The sequence below is a fragment of the Mus caroli genome, chromosome 17 (genome assembly GCF_900094665.2).
Source record: "Mus caroli chromosome 17, CAROLI_EIJ_v1.1, whole genome shotgun sequence".
NCBI classification, from domain to species: domain Eukaryota; kingdom Metazoa; phylum Chordata; class Mammalia; order Rodentia; family Muridae; genus Mus; species Mus caroli.
Genome location: NC_034586.1, coordinates 51,577,510 through 51,585,163, shown reverse-complemented (window position 1 = coordinate 51,585,163; position 7,654 = coordinate 51,577,510).

The window sequence follows — 7,654 nt, the reverse complement described above, 5'->3', positions numbered from 1 at the left end:
CCCATGTGGGAATTCATCCCATATACAACTAACAAATACAGACACTGTTGTGGATGCCAAGGAGTACATGCTGACAGGAGCCTGATATAGCTGCCTTCAGAGAGACCCTGCTTGAGCCTTACAAATACAAAGGCACATGCTTGCATCTACCATTGGACTGAGCATGGGGTCCCCAGTAGAAGAGTTAGAGAAAGTACTGAAGGAGTTGAAGGGATCTGAAACCCATAGGAAGAACAACAATATTACCGCCCCCCCACCTGAGTTTCCAGGGACTACACTGTCAAAGCTGTCAACCAAGGAGTACACATGACTCCAGCTCCATATGTTGAAGATGATTGCCTTGTCAGGCATCAATGGGAGGAGAGGTCCTTCATCCTATAAAGGCTTGATAGATGCCCCAGTGTAGGGGAATCAAGGGTGGGGAGGTAAGAGTGGATGGGTAAGTGAAGGAAAACCCTAACAGAAAGAGGGGGAAGGAGAATGTGATGGGGGTTTCTTGGAGGTGGGGGAAACTCTGAAAGGGGCTAACATTTGAAATGTAAATAAATAAAATATCAGATTAAAAAAAGAAAGAATGAACTTGAAGAAAACAGATGTTAAAAGACCACAGTTTATTCATAAAAATAGAATTCGAATAATAAAGATGAAAGGAAGTAAAATTTTCACTTTTATTATTGTTGTTATAAGCACCTGTTTGTTCACAATAATGAGAGAGCATCCTTGTGTTCATCGATATGTAGAGAAGTAGAAGAACAACATGCACAAGCCTGAGAGACTAAAAAAGGGGGCTTTTAGAAAGTTTGTGTATTTCTATGAAGTAATACACAATTATTCAAATGTGGATTAATTTAAGTATTAAATGTTCAGTACAAACTCTAGAGCAACATTGAATTTTAAAAGTGATACAGTTGGTATTGCAACAAAGAGATAAATTGGAATCTATATTAGACTTATCATGAGGCACAGAACCAATGGAATCAATATATGGAATGAATATATTGAATGAATACATACATGTAGGTATAAGTATACCTATATGTATATGTGAATATATTTATTTTGCTGTGAATTTATAATATTTTAAAATAATAAAACAAAAATTCACACCTGAGAGCTGAGAAACTGATCACTTCATCTTTAAAGCTGAGTGCCTCATCAGTTGGAGTAGTCCCACAGTGTCTCTTTTCTCACTTTGCGGGTGAGAGGTCAGGCAACACTGAGTACTTACTCAGTCTGTAAGTTTGGGCATTTCCAATCTGGCACCCAGTCAACAGCAGGTTCCTATTCTCCACTTTACAACTGGGAATGCTGGTTCTGCTATCAGTGAAGGAATCAGCAACAGCAAGAACAGCAATACAGCTCAATTTCAGGAGGGAAAAAAATCAAAAGTTCTTTCTTCCTTTCTTCCTTTCTTCCTGTCTTCCTGTCTTCCTGTCTTCCTGTCTTCCTGTCTTCCTTCCTTCCTTCCTTCCTTCCTTCCTTCCTTCCTTCCTTCCTTCCTTCCTTCCTTCCTTTCTTTCTTTCTTTCTTTCTTTCTTTCNTCCTTCCTTCCTTCCTTCCTTCCTTCCTTCCTTTCTTTCTTTCTTTCTTTCTTTCTTTCTTTCTTTCTTTCTTTCTTTCTTTCTTTCTTTCTTTTTCTTCCTTCCTTTCTTTCTGTTTTTAATAAGATTATTGACCTTTAAATTTTATTAGATATTTTCTTTATTTACATTTCAAATGTTATCCCCTTTCCTGGTCTCCCTCTGAAAACCCCTTCCCCTTATCCCTTTCCCCTCCCCCTGCTCACTAACCCACCCACTCCCACTTCTTGGCCTTGGCATTCCCTACAGTGGGGTATTGAGTCTTCACAGCACACAAGGGCCTCTCCTCCCATTGATGACCAAATAGGCCATCCTCTGCTGCATATGTAGCTGTAGCCATGAGTCCCAGGACCCAAGGAGTTGACGGGGTTTACAGTTCCATAGGAGTAACAACAATATGAACTAACCAGTACCCCCAGCGTTCCCAGGGACTAAACCACCAACCAAAGAAGTTCTTTCTTTTGACAAACCCTTTGTATCTGAACTTCTACTAAATGGTGTTGCCTACAGTTAGGATAGATCTTACCACATCAATCAAGGGAATCAGAACACTTCTTCAGATAAGGCTCCCTAGGTTATTCTAATGTGTGGCAAGTTGACATTAAAATTAGTAGCCGGGCGTGGTGGCGCACGCCTTTAGTCCCAGCACTCGGGAGGCAGAGGCTGGCGGATTTCTGAGTTCGAGGCCAGCCTGGTCTACAAAGTGAGTGCCAGGACAGCCAGGGCTACACAGAGAAACCCTGTCTCGAAAAACCAAAATAAATAAATAAATAAATAAATAAATAAATAAAAAATAAAATAAAATTAGTAAAGCCATGTAAAATGTTCAATTAAAATTAGAGATTAAAAGATGATTAAAATTGAAGCAAAAATATGGCAAATGACATTTCAACTATCTTAACCACCATTTAAAGCATAATTTGTTTAAATACACCAAAGAAATCAACAATACATCAAGTATATCTGTTTTGAAGAAATGTCTTATTATTTAAACAAGGATAACTTTTAGCTGGCTATGTTTCCTTAATTTAATACACATCTGCCCCCCATGCTTAGATGCAGGTGCGTACCACAAAATATCTTACCTATAAGAAATTTTCTCTGTGTTAAATGACAGGATAGATTACAATAAAAGAACAGAGGAATGAATATTGTGACACTGCTAATGGAACAGATATAGTAATGTTAGTCAGAGCCAATGTCAATGCACCTTGTTTTAATTTCATTGATATATATTTGATGACCAAGAATATTATCAGGAAAGGAAAGAACCACTACATAAGGGTAAAGGGATCAGTTCTTCCAGCTACAGAAAGACATATATGCATCTGACAATGAAACTTTAATTAAATAAACTTATAAGAACGGACAGAATTGCAAATTTAAAAAGTGTGTGTCTACTGTAACTATTGAACACAATACCTTCAGTTAAAAATAGATAATTCAAAAGCATCCTCAGTCAACTGGATTTAACAGTGATAGAAAACTTTGTCTATCAACAAGAACAGAATATGTATTGCTCTGAACTTCATGTAGAGTAGTCACCAAGCCTAATGATGTTCTGGATCATAAAATATGTATCAATAAAGTTAAAACAAACAAGTAAGCTTCTCATCCCAGTGGAACAAAAGTATAAATGTGTACAACGAAAACCACCAGCTTCCTGTGGAGAGTTCCAATCCATTGAGGACTCAGATGGCTCTGGTTAAAGTAAAGTGTTCAAAAAACCAAAGATAATAAATCTGGGAAAGGGTCTGGTAGAGGAGATGTAATGATAGGTGTCAAAGGGCAAAGTATCAAAAGTATATATATGGAACTTTCAAAGAACCTATATGTGAATTTTTATATGGAATAAAAATTGTTTTGAGAAAGAGAGAAAGAAAGGAAAGAAGAAAGAAAAGAAAGAAAGAAGGAAAGCAAGCCATAGTTCCATATTAGGATGGCAGAGAAAGACTAACAGTATAAGCCAAAAGAAATAAATTCAAAGAGCAGTAAACTTGCATCAATGGAGGTACCAGCTGTCTAACGACCCTTCTGTTGGCTTATAGTTTGAAAATGTAGGCTCCAGCTGCCATTGGGAAGCTTTAGCCAACTGTCTCCCTCCTATGGGAATGTAGCCCCAGGTCCTGCATGATAGGTAACCTTAGAAGACCTGGGGTTTTTAACCTGGTCACACTGGGTACTTAAATGAAGGATGGGTGCCTGATGTATAGGTCATGGTCTTGTCATTCCAGAACTGGCTTCTATTGCTGCCAATCTCTTTGTATACTAGATACAATCTACCCTTATCAGGGTCTTGTGGGAACCAAAGGGCTGCACTGGTGGCAAAGCCTAGGTACAAAGACTAGGTCAAGAAAGGACTAGGACATCAGGAGTGAGTTCAAGCACTTAAATGCCTTCCAGGGACAACAAAGAAGTGGCAAAAGATGTAACTGCATCCATGGCCAATCAGTACCTTACTGCTCCATTGGTTTTTATTGATAAAACATAAGTTTACCAGCTATTTATCAAAACCTTCAAGATACCAAGCACAGAGCATTATATGCATATATGGGCTCTGCTGAGCTTGATACCCCCACAGACTACGAAGGTGGCTAGGCCATAAAGCCTAAAGGAATTTATGCATAGAATGGGTTAATCCAAAAAGTTAGGATTATTGTAATTAATAGTGGTTTACTCTTGAGAGTTGGCACATGGCATGTCAGTATTCTGAATACCTTAAGAGACACACAACACCTCCCCACAATGAAGATTTGTGCCCTTCCCCCAGTCCTGAGCAGGCTAGGTCTTCCACCAACCTGGGTGGAGTCTTCCAACCTAGGTGGAAGTCTCCTGCTTGCCCACCTGCAATTTTCTGCAGAAGCAGACTTCCCTCTGAGCTACTGAGCTTGTTTTGCAACAGAATTCAGCTGAAACAAAGGATGGGTCTTTGGGTTCTCCCCTATATATTCACAGAGCTGAAAATTAAACTTTGAGCCTTGATAAGAGAACTTTTGTCTTGGCTTCACTCTTCTCTCTCCCACCTGTCCTATTTTATTCCCTGCCTCCCTATCAGGTATACCCAGTTCTCCATGGCAGCTGAATGGCTACAAACATTGGATTTTTCCAATGGACTTTCTAATGTAACAGTCATGAGGATGGAAAACAATTTATAAGATATGAATCTAGGCAAACCTGTTATGGCTAGAGCAAAGACCTGCCTCAAAAGCAAAGCAAAACAAAATAAAAAATACAGGAAAAATCCCTACAGCAAACATATTACAATCTCTGGTTAACATAGAATTTGAAAGTATTGTCATAATACTGTGAGCTTCAAAGACAGCAACTCTGATATGTGCAGTCCTGTTGTTTAACATTTTGATAAATCAGAACTCCAAATACAGAGGTCCTAACTATGTGTGAGTTACCAACTTTTCTGTATTTTTTTGTAATTATACTTTAGTTAAAATGTAAATAATATATTTAAAAATAAAAGTTAGATAACAACCACTCCTCTTACCAGCTATCAGTTGACAATAGCCCCTCAGATAGGAGTGGGACTCATTGTCTACCTTCTATCTCCATGCTGGGATTTTCTCTGGCTTAGGCTTGTGAGTTTTGTGCTTGCTGTCATAACCAATGTGAATTCAGTCCTGCCATGTATGGAAGTCATTCTATTCTTGTAGTTGACCACTTTCTCTGCATTTTATACTTTTTCTTCCTCATCTTCTGCAAATGGTTCATGAACTTTGGAAGGAGAAGTCACAGTATCTGTTTCATATATGTCCCATGGTATATATGCTCCATTTTTTTTTTTTTTGTGCAACAGTTACATACTCTGATTCTGTACACCCTGGCTAGTTGTGGATCTCTGTGTTAATCATCTAGTATAAATAGAATTATCTTTCACAAGGTTTTAGAGATGCACTTATTGTACATATAGGACAAATCATTGGGAGTCAGTTGATTATTACATCTACTTAGGTGAATTATAGCAGTAGGTTCTCCCCTGGAGCCTATGGCCTTACCAGCTATAGGATTTTGATCCCAGCAATCGTGCTATATATGAGTTCTGTCTTACAGATTAGGGTAATGTTGGCTGTTTTAGTTAATAAAGTGAAATACATCTCTTGTCTTGCTCAATTCTCCAGGATTTTTTTTTATCAGAAAGGATTGTTTGGTTTTGTCAAAGCTGTTTGCTGAATCTAATGAGACGATCATATAGTTCATGTATTTGAGTCTCTGTGCGGTGGACTATATTTTTTGTTTTATGTATATTGTACACCCCTGAATTTATGCAATAAAGCAAAAACTATCAAGTCGAATACTATTTTAAGGTATTCAAATTTACAAGTATTTAATTGAGAATTCTGAATATAGATTTATCAGAGATATTGGTGAAAAGCTTGACTTTTCTGTTTGGGCTTTGCTTATCTTTTGTATTTAGCTTCATAAGAAAAATCTGGAAATTTTATCTTTTACTGTTTAATGGAAGAGTTTGAGTTTTGCTCATAGTTGTTTACTGTTCTAGCTGTTGGTGGTACTTAGAAGAATGGAGCCTACCAAGGAGGTAGACTAAAGTTTCCTGTAATAGCCAACTTTATTCAGAGCATCAGTTAATTTATATTTTTGAGGGCTAAGAGAAATCTCTTAAGAGTACAATTACAAGGGCAAGCCACACATGGCACATAAGCTGAATGTATTAGTCATGCCACAATCATAACAATAGTCTGTTGTAATAAATAATCTGAAGTTAACTCACTCCTATCTGTTAGACTTGGGAGGGGCATGAAAACATTTTCCAAAGAAATTATGTGTTTTAAGGAAACTGGTTATGTGACTCTTATCTTGGCTTCTTAGAGCACCCAGAACCCTACTCAGAAATCTACTCCCTTGGCTCCACTTGGATCATTTTCCAACATTAGTTCTTCTCTGAAGTTCTGGTAGAATTCTACTCTGAATTCTTATGGCCATGAGTTTTTTGAGTTGACTTCTAAGTACTATTCCTATCACATTTAATGTTATGGGTATTTTTGAACTATTAATCATCTTTATTTAGTCTAGTAGGCCATATATAGAACTGTATTCATTTCCATTATATTTTCTAGTTTGGCAGAATATATATATTAAAAGTATGCCCTTATGATTCTTATTTTCCTGAATATCTGTTGAAATGTCTCCTCTTTAGTCTCTAATTTTATTGATTTGGATCTCTTCTCCCTTTCTTTTGGTTAATATGAGTGGGGGTTTTTATAAACTTGATGATCTTTTCAAAGAATTATCTCATTGTTTTGTTGATTATTCATATTGTTTCTTTCATTTTTATTTCATTAACCCCAGCATTGACTTTGCTTATCTATTTCCATATATTAGATGTTTTAGGTGATATTTGTTCTTGGTTTTTCAATATCTTCAGTTGCAGCAAAAATTTTTAACTTGCAATTTTTTTTTTTTAGCATTTATTGTTTTGTTTTTTTTTGTTTTGTTTTGATACAGGCACTTTACTCTTAGTATTGCCTTCCTTGTGTTCCATAGATTTTTTGTTTTAAGATATTATCTCTTTGTCTTCGTTTTTATTCAATTCCAGGAATTAAAATTTTCCCCTTTTAATTTCTTTCTTCATGTACTTGTCAATCATTAGTATACTGCTTGGTTTCCATAAGTTTGTATACTTTCTGTATCTCTAATTGCTACTAGTGTTCAGTTTCAGTTTTCCTCTTTGCTTACTTTCTTTGTCCCCAAATATGTGATAGATTTTGAAGAAAATACCATTGACTTCTGAGAAGAACTTGTATTATTCAGTTTGAATGTTCTATATATATTTGTTATATCCATTTGATTTATGATATCATATATATTAGTCAGATCTACTGATTTATTATAATATTTAACTTCAGATTTTCTCTAGTTAGTTTGTTTTTGGAGAAAGTGTATATTGATGAGAGTTCTATACTGAAATCCCTCACTAGCACTGTGTTAAAATCAATGTGTAAGCCGGGCGGTGGTGGCGCACGCCTTTAATCCCAGCACTTGGGAGGCAGAGGCAGGCGGATTTCTGAGTTCGAGGCCAGCCTGGTCTACAAAGTGAGTTCCAG